At 45.7% G+C, this 16,863-nt stretch overlaps 1 protein-coding gene across 2 annotated transcripts in view; it reads right to left on the bottom strand.

Moving 5' to 3' along the window:
- CSMD1 (CUB and Sushi multiple domains 1) overlaps positions 1-16,863 on the bottom strand; it is a 2,858,343-nt gene that overhangs the window by 188,773 nt on the left and 2,652,707 nt on the right. The window lies entirely within an intron of this gene.

The following is a 16,863-nucleotide window of genomic DNA, read 5'->3' as shown; positions in this document are numbered from 1 at the left end:
CTCGGTTTAATTTTGTGGTGTCATACCTACCGGGTTCTAAGAATGTTAAGGCGGATGCCCTTTCTAGGAGTTTTGAGCCTGACTCGCCTGGTAACTCTGAGCCCACAGGTATCCTTAAGGATGGAGTGGTATTGTCAGCCGTTTCTCCAGACCTGCGGCGGGCCTTGCAGGAGTTTCAGGCGGATAGACCGGATCGTTGCCCACCTGATAAACTGTTTGTTCCTGATGATTGGACCAGTAGAGTCATCTCTGAGGTTCATTCTTCTGCGTTGGCAGGTCATCCTGGCATTTTTGGTACCAGGGATTTGGTGGCAAGGTCCTTCTGGTGGCCTTCCCTGTCACGAGATGTGCGAGGCTTTGTGCAGTCTTGTGACGTTTGTGCTCGGGCCAAGCCTTGTTGTTCTCGGGCTAGTGGATTGTTGTTGCCCTTGCCTATTCCTAAGAGGCCTTGGACGCACATCTCGATGGATTTTATTTCAGATCTGCCTGTTTCTCAGAAGATGTCTGTCATCTGGGTGGTGTGTGACCGTTTCTCTAAGATGGTCCATTTGGTTCCTCTGCCCAAGTTGCCTTCTTCTTCCGAGTTGGTTCCTCTGTTTTTTCAAAATGTTGTTCGTTTGCATGGTATTCCTGAGAATATCGTTTCTGACAGAGGGACCCAATTCGTGTCTAGATTTTGGCGGGCATTCTGTGCTAGGATGGGCATAGATTTATCTTTTTCGTCCGCTTTCCATCCTCAGACGAATGGCCAGACTGAGCGGATTAATCAGACCCTGGAGACATATCTGAGGTGTTTTGTGTCTGCTGACCAGGATGATTGGGTTTCTTTTTTGCCATTGGCGGAGTTCGCTCTCAATAATCGGGCCAGCTCTGCCACTTTGGTGTCCCCGTTTTTCTGTAATTCGGGGTTTCATCCTCGATTTTCCTCTGGTCATGTGGAATCTTCGGATTGTCCTGGAGTGGATGCTGTGGTGGAGAGATTGCATCAGATCTGGGGGCAGGTGGTGGACAATTTGAGGTTGTCCCAGGAGAAGACTCAGCTTTTTGCTAACCGCCGTCGTCGTGTTGGTCCTCGTCTTCATGTTGGGGACTTGGTGTGGTTGTCTTCTCGTTTTGTCCCTATGAGGGTCTCTTCTCCTAAGTTTAAGCCTCGGTTCATCGGCCCGTATAAGATATTGGAGATTCTTAACCCTGTTTCCTTCCGTTTGGACCTCCCTGCATCCTTTTCTATTCATAACGTTTTTCATCGGTCATTATTGCGCAGGTATGAGGTACCGGTTGTGCCTTCCGTTGAGCCTCCTGCTCCGGTGTTGGTTGAGGGTGAGTTGGAGTACGTTGTGGAGAAAATCTTAGACTCTCGTGTTTCCAGACGGAGACTCCAGTATCTGGTCAAGTGGAAGGGATACGGCCAGGAGGATAATTCTTGGGTGAATGCATCTGATGTTCATGCCTCTGATCTGGTTCGTGCCTTTCATAGGGCCCATCCTGATCGCCCTGGTGGTTCGGGTGAGGGTTCGGTGCCCCCTCCTTGAGGGGGGGGTACTGTTGTGAATTTGGATTCTGGGCTCCCCCGGTGGCTACTGGTGGAATTGAACTGGTGTCTTCATCTTCTCTGTTCACCTGTTCCCATCAAGATGTGGGAGTCGCTATATAACCTTGCTGCTCTGTTAGTTGCTTGCCGGTCAACAATGTTATCAGAAGCCTCTCTGTGCTTGTTCCTGCTCCTAGACAACTACTAGATAAGTTGGACTCTTGTCCATGTTTGTTTTTGCATTTTTGTTCCAGTTCACAGCTGTAGTTTCGTTACTGTGTCTGGAAAGCTCTTGTGAACAGGAATTGCCACTCTGGTGTTATGAGTTAATGCCAGAGTTTTAAAGTAATTTCTGGATGGTGTTTTGATAGGGTTTTTAGCTGACCATGAAAGTGTCCTTTCTGTCTTCTGCTATGTAGTAAGTGGACCTCAAATTTGCTAAACCTATTTTCATACTACGTTTGTTATTTCATCTTGATTCACCGCCAATACATGTGGGGGGCCTCTGTCTCCTTTCGGGGTATTTCTCTAGAGGTGAGCTAGGACTAATATTTTCCTCTGCTAGCTTTATTTAGTCCTCCGGCTGGTGCTGGGCATCTAGAATCAACGTAGGCATGCTACCCGGCCACTGCTAGTTGTGCGTTAGGTTTAGTTCATGGTCAGCTCAGTTTCCATCTTCCAAGAGCTAGTTCCTATATATGCTGATGCTATGATCTCTTGCCATTGAGATCATGACAGTTCCCCTGCTGTGCAGCCGGCAACGTGTCCTGCAAAAGCCACGCAGACACTTGCTCTTGGACCTTCTGCTCCCCATCCTGGTTCCAGTACCGTCAGCTGGTTCCGGGCAGAGCCTTTGGCTTAGGTGCCTCCCTTTGGTATCCGAGTTCCACCAACGTCAGGTGGTCCTTGGTAGTGCTTTCAGGCACGGGTACCTCCTGCTTAGTAACCGGGTTCCAGTAACGTCAGCTGGTCCTCGGTAGTTCCATTGGCTCTTGGACCTTCGGCTACCCATCCGGGTTCCAGCACCATCAGCTGGTTCTCGGCAGTGTCTTTTGCTCTTGTACCTTCTGCTCCCCATCCTGGTTCCAGTACCGTCAGCTGGTTCCGGGCAGAGCCTTTGGCTTAGGTGCCTCCCTCTGGGTATCTGAGTTCCACCAACGTCAGGTGGTCCTTGGTAGTGCTTTCAGCACAGGTACCTCCTGCTTAGTAACCGGGTTCCAGTAACGTCAGCTGGTCCTCGGTCGTTCCATTGGCTCTTGGACCTTCGGGTAGCCATCCGAGTTCCAGTTCCATCAGCTGGTTCTCGGCATTTTCTCAGCCTTCTTGTACCATCTGCTACATTTCCAAGTTCAAGAGACTAAACACGATGACCCGGAAGACCACCCCTAAGATGACGACGACACCAGAGACGACAACCACCGTGATGACGACGACCCTGGAGACGATGACCCTGAAGACCACCCCGATGACGACGACCCCGGAGACCACCCCGATGACGACGACCCCGGAGACGACGACCCTGGAGACGACGACGACCTGGAAGACCGAGAAGCAGAAGAACAAGAGGCTGCAGAACAAAGAGCAGAAGGACATTAAGCATAACACAAAATATCAGAGCAAAAAATATTATGTAAATTATAAGCAGAAGAAGACTAAGCAGTGTATGGGGGTGAGTCCGTTCCTCCTCGTGGTGCCCCTGAATAAAGCCTGATGCTGCAGGCCAAACTGAACGCGGACAAATGTAACTGTTTTGTGACAGGCAGAACGGAAGGTGTAATCTTCAAACTTTTATAGATAACAACTACGGGAATGCCTGTCACAAATAAGAATATGATGAAGAAGTAGAATATGATGAAGATAATAGTAAACTAAAAACAATATGAACAATGTAACCCAAAAAATAATAGGTAGAAGATGAAGAAGAAGATGAATAAGGTGAAGAAGTTGATGTCAAAGAAGCTGATGATGAGGATAATTAAGAAGAAAGCGTGGGAGAAGTAAAAAAAAAGGTGATGGGCGTGAAAGCAGTGAAACATCAATATCTGACATTAAAAAAAAAATTAACATAGTCAAATTCTTTCTAACGCCGAACGTCATAAAAAAAAACGCAAAATCCTGCTATTCTATTACATTGGGCTAAACCTCTGTGCCTTTAATATCTCCGCCACGTCCCCCAATACATCCTACATTATTCTTAGTTGTTTTCCTTCATGTAGAATGAACCTACAAGTGTATAAAGGGTTTCTTTTAATTCCGATATTTTCGTCCCATTGACTTGCATTGGGATCAGGTATCGGTATCGGATTGGATCCGATATTTTGACGGTATCGGCCGATACTTTCCGATACCGATACTTTCCGATATCGGAAAGTATCGCTCAACACTACTCATGTTATATCAGCATGCTCTAAACGCACAAAAAAGGTTGATAAATCTTTTGCCATTAGTACTCTGCAGTCTAAGTTCATTTTGTCTGTAACTCTGATTTGTTCACTGTCATCCATTTCCGTCGATGCCTATGTGGATTCGGGCACTGCCCTGAGTCTTATGGATTGGTCATTTGCCAAACGCTGCGGTTTTAGTCTGGAGCCTCTGGAAGTTCCTATTCCTTTGAAGGGAATTGACTCTACACCATTGGCTATGAATAAACCGCAGTACTGGACACAAGTGACCATGCGCATGACTCCCGTTCATCAGGAGGTGATTCGCTTCCTTGTACTGTATAATTTACATGATGTACTAGTGCTTGGTCTGCCATGGTTACAAACTCATAATCCAGTCCTGGATTGGAAAACAATGTCTGTGTTAAGCTGGGGATGTCAGGGGGTTCATGATGATGCACCTCTGATTTCAATCGCTTCATCTACTCCTTCTGAGGTCCCTGCGTTTTTGTCTGACTATCGGGATGTTTTTGAGGAGCCTAAGCTCAATTCGCTCCCTCCTCATAGGGATTGTGACTGTGCTATAGAATTAATTCCTGGCAGTAAGTTCCCTAAGGGTCGTTTATTTAATCTGTCCGTGCCAGAGCATACTGCTATGCGGAATTATATTAAGGAGTCCTTGGAAAAGGGACATATTCGTCCATCTTTGTCCCCTCTGGGAGCAGGTTTTTTTTTCGTGGCTAAAAAAGATGGTTCCCTGAGGCCTTGTATAGATTATCGCCTTCTGAATAAGATTACAGTCAAATATCAGTATCCATTGCCATTATTGACTGATTTGTTTGCTCGCATTAAGGGGGCTAGGTGGTTCACTAAGATAGATCTTCGCGGTGCGTATAATCTTGTGCGGATAAAGCAGGGTGATGAGTGGAAAACCGCATTTAATACGCCTGAGGGCCATTTTGAGTATTTGGTAATGCCTTTTGGACTTTCTAATGCTCCTTCAGTATTTCAGTCCTTTATGCACAATATTTTCCGTGAATATCTGGATAAGTTTATTATTGTGTATTTGGATGATATTTTGGTGTTTTCTGATGACTGGGAGTCTCATGTTCTACAGGTCAGGAAGGTGTTTCAAGTCCTGCGGGCCAATTCTCTGTTTGTGAAGGGCTCGAAATGTCTCTTCGGAGTCCAGAAGATTTCTTTTTTGGGGTACATTTTTTCTCCTTCTACTATTGAGATGGATCCCGTCAAGGTTCAGGCGATTTGTGACTGGACACAACCTACATCTGTTAAGAGTCTTCAGAGCTTCTTGGGTTTTGCTAATTTTTATCGTCGGTTCATTGCTAATTTTTCCAGTGTTGTTAAACCTTTGACTGATTTGACTAAAAAGGGTGCTGATGTTGCTAATTGGTCTCCTACGGCTGTGGAGGCCTTTCAGGAACTTAAGCGCCGGTTTTCTTCTGCTCCTGTGTTATGTCAACCAGATGTTTCACTTCCTTTTCAGGTTGAGGTTGATGCTTCCGAGATTGGAGCGGGGGCGGTTTTGTCACAGAGAAGTTCCGATGGCTCGGTGATGAAGCCATGTGCATTCTTTTCTAGAAAATTCTCGCCCGCCGAGCGCAATTATGATGTGGGTAATCGGGAGCTTTTGGCCATGAAGTGGGCATTTGAGGAGTGGCGTCATTGGCTTGAGGGTGCTGGACATCGTGTGGTGGTCTTGACTGATCACAAAAATCTGATTTACCTTGAGTCTGCCAGGTGTCTGAATCCTAGACAGGCTCGTTGGTCGTTGTTTTTTTTCTCGTTTCAATTTTGTGGTTTCATACCTGCCAGGTTCAAAGAATGTGAAGGCAGATGCTCTTTCCAGGAGTTTTGTGCCTGACTCTCCTGGAGACTCTGGACCTACTGGTATCCTTAGGGATGGGGTAATATTGTCCGCCGTCTCCCCAGACTTGCGACGTGCATTGCAGGAGTTTCAGGCGGATAAACCTGATCGTTGTCCACCAGAAAGACTGTTTGTTCCGGATGATTGGACCAGTAGAGTCATCTCCGAGGTCCATTCTTCTGTGTTGGCTGGTCATCCGGGAATATTTGGTACTAGAGACTTGGTGGCCAGGTCTTTTTGGTGGCCTTCCTTGTCAAGGGATGTGCGTACCTTTGTGCAGTCTTGTGAAGTGTGTGCTCGGGCTAAGCCTTGCTGTTCTCGGGCCAGTGGGTTGTTGTTATCCTTGCCTATCCCGAAGAGGCCTTGGACGCACATTTCCATGGATTTTATTTCAGATCTCCCTGTCTCACAGAGAATGTCCGTTATCTGGGTTGTGTGTGACCGCTTTTCTAAGATGGTTCATTTGGTACCCTTGCCTAAGTTGCCTTCCTCCTCTGAGTTGGTCCCTTTATTTTTTCAGAACGTGGTTCGTTTGCATGGGATTCCGGAGAATATCGTTTCTGACAGGGGATCCCAGTTTGTGTTTAGATTTTGGCGGACGTTTTGTGCTAAGATGGGCATTAATTTGTCTTTCTCGTCTGCATTCCATCCTCAGACGAATGGCCAGACGGAGCGAACTAATCAGACCTTGGAAACTTATTTAAGGTGTTTTGTTTCTGCTGATCAAGATGACTGGGTTGCCTTTTTGCCACTGGCCGAATTTGCCCTTAATAATCGGGCTAGTTCTGCTACTTTGGTTTCTCCTTTCTTTTGTAATTCGGGGTTTCATCCTCGTTTTTCCTCTGGTCAGGTGGAGCCTTCGGATTGTCCTGGAGTGGACGTGGTGGTGGACAGGCTACATCAGATTTGGAATCAGGTGGTGGACAATTTGAAGTTGTCTCAGGAGAAGGCTCAGCAGTTTGCTAATCGCCGTCGCCGCGTGGGTCCCCGACTTCGTGTTGGGGACTTGGTGTGGTTGTCTTCTTGTTTTGTCCCTATGAAGGTCTCTTCTCCCAAGTTCAAGCCTCGGTTCATCGGTCCTTATAAGATCTTGGAGATTCTTAACCCTGTATCTTTTCGTTTGGATCTCCCAGCATCGTTTGCTATTCATAACGTGTTCCATCGGTCGTTATTGCGGAGGTATGAGGTGCCCGTTGTTCCTTCGGTTGAGCCTCCTGCTCCGGTGCTGGTGGAGGGAGAATTGGAGTATGTTGTTGAGAAGATCTTGGATTCTCGTGTTTCCAGACGTAAACTCCAGTATTTGGTTAAGTGGAAGGGTTATGGTCAGGAGGATAATTCCTGGGTGGTCGCCTCTGATGTTCATGCGACTGATTTGGTCCGCGCCTTCCATAGAGCTCATCCTGATCGCCCTGGGGGTTCTCGTGAGGGTTCGGTGACCCCTCCTCAAGGGGGGGTACTGTTGTGGATTCTGTTTTTGGGCTCCCTCTGGTGGTTACAACTGGTACTGGGTGACTTTGGTGGGTTGCGGTTTCTGGTTTCCATCTGTCCATCAGAGGCTGGGTGTTTCCTATTTAACTTGGCTTCCCTGTCATTCCCTTGCCGGCTATCAATGTTCTCAGATGTTCTCAGTTTGGTTCTGACTACCTGCTTCCAGATCTCTCAGGATAAGCTAAGTTATGCTTTTCAGTTGTTTTGTTTTTTGTCCAGCTTGCTAAATATTACTCTATGCTAGTTGGAAGCTCTAGTGGGCTGAGGTGCTCCCCATGTGCCATGAGTTGGCACATGGGTGCTTGTAATCTCAGGATGGTTTTTGATTAGGGTTTTTTGCTGACCGCTCAGACCCCTTTTGTATCCTTCTGCTTTCTAGTTATAGCGGGCCTCGTTTTGCTAACTCTATTTTCATATCTATGTGCGTGCCTTCCTCTCATTTTCACCGTCAATACATGTGGGGGGCAACTATACCTTTGGGGTTTATTTCTCTGGAGGCAAGTTAGGTCTTTATTTTCTCTGCAGTGCTAGTTAGCTCTTAGGCTGGTGCGAGGCGTCTAGAATCAACGTAGGCACGCTCCCTGGCTATTTCTAGTTGTGTTTGTCAGGAGTAGGGCAGCGGTCAGCCCAGGTTCCATCACCCAAGAGCTCGTCCGTTATTTTAGTTATTTTTGCTTGTCCAGTGCGATCCCCTAGCCATTGGGATCCATAACAGCCGCCACCGCAACACAGAGCACCACCACCACAGCACAGAGAGCGCTGCCGCCCCATCACAGAGCATCACTGCAACCCCAGCACAGAGCACCACTGCTGCAGCACATAGCACCACTGCGGCAGCACAGAGCGCTGCCATCCCAGCATAGAGTACTGCTGCTGCACTAGCCTGGGATGGGATTTCCCAGATGCCACTGCACCAGCCTGGACCACCGAACAACCCAAGACCACTCCTGCACCTGTGCCTATCCCTCCCCGGTAAGCTGAATTCGGACTGTAAGACGGACCTCCATTTGACACATTTTTTTCCCTACTTTTCTTTTGTAAATTTGGGGTGCGTCTTATGGTCCTATGCATCTTATAGTCTGAAAAATACGGTACATATTTCCTAGGACAATTGTTATTTGTGGCAAAATAATTTGCTGCAAGTCAAATTTATTCAGAAAATGTATCAAAATCATCAATTTCAAATTGCAAATGATCCTCGCATCACTATCTATTACCTAAACCAATTGTGAGAGACCGCTATTTGAGTATTAGACTAGGTAACAGAGGGGGTTGGTGGTATTGCAAAAGTTCAGCAGAAGTCAAACACAGTCCACCACCAGATTTAATTTACCCATAAAAGACAAAACAGTGGGAATTAGACTTGTAGCATGCAGAATAAACGTTTTACTTAGTGTGGTAAAAAATGGGAAATTTTACAATTAACAGTGTGTATCAGTTCTTTGACATTTGACATTTGACATGTCACTTATATCCATGGAATTGAAATCTGGCCTGTTTATTTAGTGTACATACAGGTGGATGGCTTAATACAATTTGCAGCTTTGATCAACAATGTAGATAAAGGAGGTCAAATGGTTGGATTCCTGCTTCCTGAGTGGACCAAATGTTTCTCTACCTGTATTTCAAATGGTTCTTAGTGGGGGGCAGTTTTTCTGTATCTTGTATTGGGACCCAGACCTTCAGAACCATATATATACAGTATGTAAAGTGCGCAAGAGAGGTATTCATGATCGCGCTGTTGCCCAGTAACGCTCTAGCACTTTACACAAAAACAGGGTCCCAATCCAAGTGTGCAGTCAGGTGTGGGTTTTACATTTGTAGGCCCCAGGCTTCTGCTGTCTCCAAGCCTCCATCCTCTGTAGCCGTCGCACACATTTCATGGGAAATTCATTGCAACACGCAAAGGTTTACTAATCAGTAGTGTTGAGCATTCCGATACCGCAAGTATCGGGTATCGGCCGATACTTGCGGTATCGGAATTCCGATACCGAGATCCGATACTTTTGTGGTATCGGGAATCGGAATCGGAAGTTCCCAGTGTATGGTTCCCAGGGTCTTAAGGAGAGGAAACTCTCCTTCAGGCCCTGGGATCCGTATCCATGTAAAAAATAAAGAATTAAAATAAAAAATAGGGATATACTCACCCTCTGACGTGCCCTGGTAGTAACCGGCAGCCTGCTTTGCTTAAAATGAGCGCGTTCAGCACCTTCCATGACTGTTGTGAATTTGCTTTTTGCTCCCTCTAGTGGTTACTAGTTTTTTGACTCTGGTTTTTCTGTCATTCCTTTTATCCGCACCTGGGTCGTTAGTTAGGGGTGTTGCTATATAAGCTCCCTGGACCTTCAGTTCAATGCCTGGCAACGTAGTTATCAGAGCTAGTCTGCTGTGCTCTTGTCTACTGATCCTGGTTCCAGTTATATCAGCTAAGTCTGCCTTTTGCTTTTTGCTATTTGTTTTGTTTTTGTATTTTTGTCCAGCTAGTTCCAAATCTATATCCTGACCTTTGCTGGAAGCTCTAGGGGGCTGGTGTTCTCCCCCCGGACCGTTAGACGGTTCGGGGGTTCTTGAATTTCCAGTGTGGATTTTGATAGGGTTTTTGTTGACCATATAAGTTACCTTTCTTTATTCTGCTATCAGTAAGCGGGCCTCTCTGTGCTAAACCTGGTTCATTTCTGTGTTTGTCATTTCCTCTTACCTCACCGTCATTATTTGTGGGGGGCTTCTATCCAGCTTTGGGGTCCCCTTCTCTGGAGGCAAGAAAGGTCTTTGTTTTCCTCTACTAGGGGTAGCTAGATTCTCCGGCTGGCGCGTGTCATCTAGAATCAACGTAGGAATGATCCCCGGCTACTTCTAGTGTTGGCGTTAGGAGTAGATATATGGTCAACCCAGTTACCACTGCCCTATGAGCTGGATTTTTGTATTCTGCAGACTTCCACGTTCCTCTGAGACCCTCGCCATTGGGGTCATAACAGTTTGCCAGGCCAGTATTAAATGTTTAATGCATTGCAGAAGAGGGATTATAAGAAAGAAGATTCTGAGTTTTTTTTTTTTTTTTTTTTTTTTCCTTCTTCCCCTTTACCTCAGAGTGGCTATGCTTGCTGCAGACATGAATGTCCAGACCTTGATTACAAGTGTGGACCAGCTGGCTACTCGTGTGCAGGGCATACAAGACTATGTTATCAGAAATCCTAGGTCAGAACCTAAAATACCGATTCCTGAACTGTTTTCCGGAGACAGGTTTAAGTTTAGGAATTTCGTGAATAATTGTAAATTGTTTTTGTCCCTGAGACCCTGTTCATCTGGAGATTCTGCTCAGCAAGTAAAAATTGTTATTTCGTTCTTACGGGGCGACCCTCAGGATTGGGCTTTTTCGCTGGCGCCAGGAGATCCGGCATTGGCTGATCTTGATGCGTTTTTTCTGGCGCTCGGTTTACTTTATGAGGAACCCAATCTTGAGATTCAGGCAGAGAAAGCCTTGCTGGCTATGTCTCAAGGCCAGGACGAGGCTGAGGTGTATTGCCAAAAATTTCGGAAATGGTCCATGCTGACACATTGGAACGAGTGTGCACTGGCCGCTAATTTTAGAAATGGCCTTTCTGAGGCCATTAAGAATGTTATGGTGGGTTTTCCCATTCCCACAGGTCTGAATGATACTATGGCACTGGCTATTCAAATTGACCGGCGGTTGCGGGAGCGCAAAACCGCAAATTCCCTCATGGTGTTGTCTGAACAGACACCTGATTTAATGCAATGTGATAGAATCCTGACTAGAAATGAGCGGAAAATTCATAGACGCCGGAATGGCTTGTGCTACTACTGTGGTGATTCTACACATGTTATCTCAGCATGCTCTAAACGTATAGCTAAGGTTGTTAGTCCTGTCACCGTTGGTAATTTGCAACCTAAATTTATTCTGTCTGTAACTTTGATTTGCTCACTGTCATCTTATCCTGTCATGGCGTTTGTAGATTCAGGTGCTGCGCTGAGTCTCATGGATCTCTCATTTGCTAAGCGCTGTGGTTTTACTCTTGAACCATTAGAAAATCCTATTCCTCTTAGGGGTATTGATGCTACACCATTGGCAGCAAATAAACCGCAGTATTGGACACAGGTTACCATGTGCATGACTCCTGAACACCGCGAGGTGATACGTTTCCTGGTTTTACATAAAATGCATGATTTGGTTGTTTTAGGGCTGCCATGGTTACAGACCCATAATCCAGTCCTGGACTGGAAGGCTATGTCAGTCTCAAGTTGGGGCTGTCGTGGTATTCATGGGGATTCCCTGCCTGTGTCTATTGCTTCTTCTACGCCTTCGGAAGTTCCGGAGTATTTGTCTGATTATCAGGATGTCTTCAGTGAGTCTGAGTCCAGTGCACTGCCTCCTCATAGGGACTGTGACTGTGCTATAGATTTGATCCCAGGCAGTAAATTTCCTAAGGGAAGACTGTTTAATCTGTCGGTACCTGAACATACCGCTATGCGTTCATATATCAAGGAGTCTCTGGAGAAAGGACATATTCATCCGTCTTCTTCCCCTCTTGGTGCGGGATTCTTTTTTGTGGCAAAAAAGGACGGATCTTTGAGACCTTGTATTGATTATCGGCTTTTAAATAAGATCACTGTCAAATTTCAGTATCCTTTACCGCTGTTGTCTGACTTGTTTGCCCGGATTAAGGGTGCCAAGTGGTTCACCAAGATAGACCTTCGTGGTGCGTACAACCTTGTGCGCATTAAGCAAGGTGATGAATGGAAAACCGCATTCAATACGCCCGAAGGTCATTTTGAGTACTTGGTGATGCCTTTTGGGCTCTCCAATGCGCCTTCAGTTTTTCAGTCCTTTATGCATGACATTTTCCGGAAGTATCTGGATAAATTTTTGATTGTTTATCTGGATGATATTTTGGTTTTTTCTGATAATTGGGATTCGCATGTGGAGCAGGTCAGGTTGGTCTTTAAAATTTTGCGTGAAAATTCTTTGTTTGTCAAGGGCTCAAAGTGTCTCTTTGGTGTACAGAAGGTTCCCTTTTTGGGGTTCATTTTTTCCCCTTCTGCTGTGGAGATGGACCCAGTCAAGGTCCGAGCTATTCTTGATTGGACTCAGCCCTCGTCAGTTAAGAGTCTTCAGAAGTTCTTGGGCTTCGCTAACTTCTACCGTCGTTTTATCGCTAATTTTTCTAGCATTGTGAAACCTTTGACGGATATGACCAAGAAGGGCTCCGATGTAGCTAACTGGGCTCCTGCTGCCGTGGAGGCTTTCCAAGAGTTGAAACGCCGGTTTACTTCGGCGCCTGTTTTGTGCCAGCCTGACGTCTCACTTCCCTTTCAGGTTGAGGTGGATGCTTCGGAGATTGGGGCAGGGGCCGTTTTGTCGCAGAGAGGCCCTGGTTGCTCTGTTATGAAACCTTGTGCCTTTTTCTCTAGGAAGTTTTCGCCTGCCGAGCGAAATTATGATGTGAGCAATCGGGAGTTGTTGGCCATGAAATGGGCATTTGAGGAGTGGCGTCATTGGCTCTAGGGTGCTAAGCATCGTGTGGTGGTCTTGACTGATCACAAAAATCTGATGTATCTCGAGTCTGCTAAACGCCTTAATCCGAGACAGGCCCGCTGGTCATTGTTTTTCTCCCGCTTTGATTTTGTTGTCTCGTATTTACCAGGTTCAAAGAATGTGAAGGCCGATGCTCTTTCTAGGAGCTTTGTGCCTGATGCTCCTGGAGTCGCTGATCCTGTTGGTATTCTTAAAGATGGAGTTATCTTGTCAGCTATTTCTCCGGATCTGCGACGTGTGTTGCAGAGATTTCAGGCTGATAGGCCTGAGTCTTGTCCACCTGACAGACTGTTTGTCCCGGATAAGTGGACCAGCAGAGTCATTTCCGAGGTTCATTCCTCGTTGTTGGCAGGTCACCCGGGAATTTTTGGCACCAGAGATCTGGTGGCCAGGTCCTTTTGGTGGCCTTCCTTGTCAAGGGGTGTGCGGTCATTTGTGCAGTCCTGTGGGACTTGTGCTCGAGCTAAGCCTTGCTGTTCTCGTGCCAGCGGTTTGCTCTTGCCCTTGCCTGTCCCGAAGAGACCTTGGACACATATCTCCATGGATTTCATTTCTGATCTTCCGCTATCTCAGGGCATGTCCGTTATCTGGGTGATATGTGATCGCTTCTCCAAGATGGTCCATTTGGTTCCTTTGCCTAAGCTGCCTTCCTCTTCCGATCTGGTTCCTGTGTTTTTCCAGAACGTGGTTCGTTTGCACGGCATCCCTGAGAATATTGTGTCAGACAGAGGATCCCAGTTCGTTTCCAGGTTCTGGCGATCCTTTTGTAGTAGGATGGGCATTGATTTGTCGTTTTCGTCTGCTTTCCATCCTCAGACTAATGGACAGACGGAGCGAACCAATCAGACTTTGGAGGCTTATTTGAGGTGTTTTGTCTCTGCTGATCAGGACGATTGGGTGACATTCTTGCCGTTGGCTGAGTTTGCCCTTAATAATCGGGCTAGTTCCGCCACCTTGGTTTCGCCTTTTTTCTGCAACTCTGGTTTCCATCCTCGCTTTTCTTCGGGTCATGTGGAGCCTTCTGACTGTCCTGGGGTGGATTCTGTGGTGGATAGGTTGCAGCAGATCTGGAATCATGTGGTGGACAACTTGAAGTTGTCACAGGAGAAGGCTCAGCGCTTTGCCAACCGCCGCCGCGGTGTGGGTTCCCGACTACGCGTTGGGGATTTGGTATGGCTTTCTTCCCGCTTTGTTCCTATGAAGGTCTCCTCTCCCAAATTTAAACCTCGTTTTATTGGGCCTTACAAGATATTGGAAATCCTTAATCCTGTATCTTTTCGTCTGGATCTTCCTGTGTCGTTTGCTATTCACAATGTATTTCATAGGTCCTTGTTGCGGCGGTACATTGTGCCTGTAGTTCCTTCTGCTGAGCCTCCTGCTCCGGTGTTGGTTGAGGGCGAGTTGGAGTACGTGGTGGAGAAGATCTTGGATTCTCGCCTCTCCAGGCGGAGGCTTCAGTACCTGGTCAAGTGGAAGGGCTATGGTCAGGAGGATAATTCCTGGGTGGTCGCCTCTGATGTTCATGCGGCCGATTTAGTTCGTGCCTTTCATGCCGCTCATCCTGATCGCCCTGGTGGTCGTGGTGAGGGTTCGGTGACCCCTCACTAAGGGGGGGGTACTGTTGTGAATTTGCTTTTTGCTCCCTCTAGTGGTTACTAGTTTTTTGACTCTGGTTTTTCTGTCATTCCTTTTATCCGCACCTGGGTCGTTAGTTAGGGGTGTTGCTATATAAGCTCCCTGGACCTTCAGTTCAATGCCTGGCAACGTAGTTATCAGAGCTAGTCTGCTGTGCTCTTGTCTACTGATCCTGGTTCCAGTTATATCAGCTAAGTCTGCCTTTTGCTTTTTGCTATTTGTTTTGTTTTTGTATTTTTGTCCAGCTAGTTCCAAATCTATATCCTGACCTTTGCTGGAAGCTCTAGGGGGCTGGTGTTCTCCCCCCGGACCGTTAGACGGTTCGGGGGTTCTTGAATTTCCAGTGTGGATTTTGATAGGGTTTTTGTTGACCATATAAGTTACCTTTCTTTATTCTGCTATCAGTAAGCGGGCCTCTCTGTGCTAAACCTGGTTCATTTCTGTGTTTGTCATTTCCTCTTACCTCACCGTCATTATTTGTGGGGGGCTTCTATCCAGCTTTGGGGTCCCCTTCTCTGGAGGCAAGAAAGGTCTTTGTTTTCCTCTACTAGGGGTAGCTGGATTCTCCGGCTGGCGCGTGTCATCTAGAATCAACGTAGGAATGATCCCCGGCTACTTCTAGTGTTGGCGTTAGGAGTAGATATATGGTCAACCCAGTTACCACTGCCCTATGAGCTGGATTTTTGTATTCTGCAGACTTCCACGTTCCTCTGAGACCCTCGCCATTGGGGTCATAACAATGACGTCACGGCTTCTGATTGGTCGCGTGGCGGTCACATGAGCAGCACACGACCAATCAGAAGCCGTGACATCATGGAAGGTACTGAACGCGCTCATTTTAAGCAAAGAAGGCTGCCGGTTCACAGCGGTACGGTCCAGGCTGCGTCGGAGAGGTGAGTATATCAATATTTTTTATTTTAATTCTTTATTTTACACATTCATATGGATCCCAGGGCCTGAAGGAGAGTTTCCTCTCCTTCAGACCCTGGGAACCATCCGGGATACCTTCCAATACTTGAGTCCCATTGACTTGTATTGGTATCGGGTATCGGTATCGGCGAGATCCGATACTTTGCCGGTATCGGCCGATACTTTCCGATACTGATACTTTCAAGTATCGGACGGTATCGCTCAACACTACTAATCAGTTCAAGTTCATCAAGTGATAACTATTAGTTTTCCATCTATCTCCACTATACTACTCCAGTAGTCTATAAAAGCCAGAGTTTACAATGAAGGAAGATGAAGTGGAGACAAATGGAAAAGCAGCAGTTGGGACAGTTAGTTGTTCTATCACATCATTTATTAAGCAAACATCTTATTGGCATATTTGAATAAAGTACAGTTTCTGGTAAAAATAGGAATAAATGTGTACACTACGGTAAATGTATTATTTTTACAATGGCTATGTATCATACAAGATGCTACTCTTGGTTCAAATAGTTATTTTATGCTGACAGACTTACTTTAATTGATTAGTTAAGGTCAACTGGGAATTCTATATTTTAACTTGTCAAAATAAAAGACCATTATCCCATTTTCACACACAGTACTGAATCTGTGATAGTAAATATATAATGCTATCTGATTTTGGTAAACCTGTTTACAGTAAATTTTTGGTGATACAGCACAAAACAAATAGCTTCATTTAATGTATTTTAATAAAGCACAACATGTATTTATCTTTGATTGAAAGTTGCTTCAAAAAAGATTAACTCCCTTAAAATCACATATTTGCAGGAAATTACTCATATGAAGGAAAATATAAAAGTTGGTAAATAAGATGGATGTTTCCAGAAAACACAATTCAGAATATTACTATTGATTTTGTGCATTGAACAATGGTATGAATTTCCCATGAGAACACATGTTTTACTCGCATTGCTCCCATACGGCACAAGGTCAGTAAGAGTCAAATCAAATATGGTGAGATCTGTAAATCTTTTGACTTTTATTAAACTGCAACCTTAGTGCACCCTGACGGCTGATATACTCTATATTTATAACACACTATATATATATGTTACTGTGCATAAGATAATCCAGTAAGAAAATCTGAAGCAAATGAACAAAAGAGAAATCCAAGTCAAGTCAATATTTGGTGTGACAGTCCTCTTCCTTGAAAACAGCATCAAAGCATGAATTCTTCTAGGTACACTTGCACACAGTTTTTAAAGGAATTCAGCTGAGAGGTTGCCCCAGACACCTTCCAGGACTAAGCACAGATTGCCTGTGGATGTAAGCTTGTGCAAATCTTTCTGTCTCTTTTGTCACAGACAGATTCAATGATAAGATCAGGCCTCTATTGGGGCATTATCATTAGACATGATCGAATATGTTGTTTAGAAATAAGTTAGTTAAGTTTAGCATTTAAGTTTTTTGTTCATTTTGT

This window comes from Ranitomeya variabilis, chromosome 2, assembly GCF_051348905.1.
Source record: "Ranitomeya variabilis isolate aRanVar5 chromosome 2, aRanVar5.hap1, whole genome shotgun sequence".
NCBI classification, from domain to species: domain Eukaryota; kingdom Metazoa; phylum Chordata; class Amphibia; order Anura; family Dendrobatidae; genus Ranitomeya; species Ranitomeya variabilis.
This window is presented reverse-complemented; position numbering and strand designations above follow the sequence as displayed.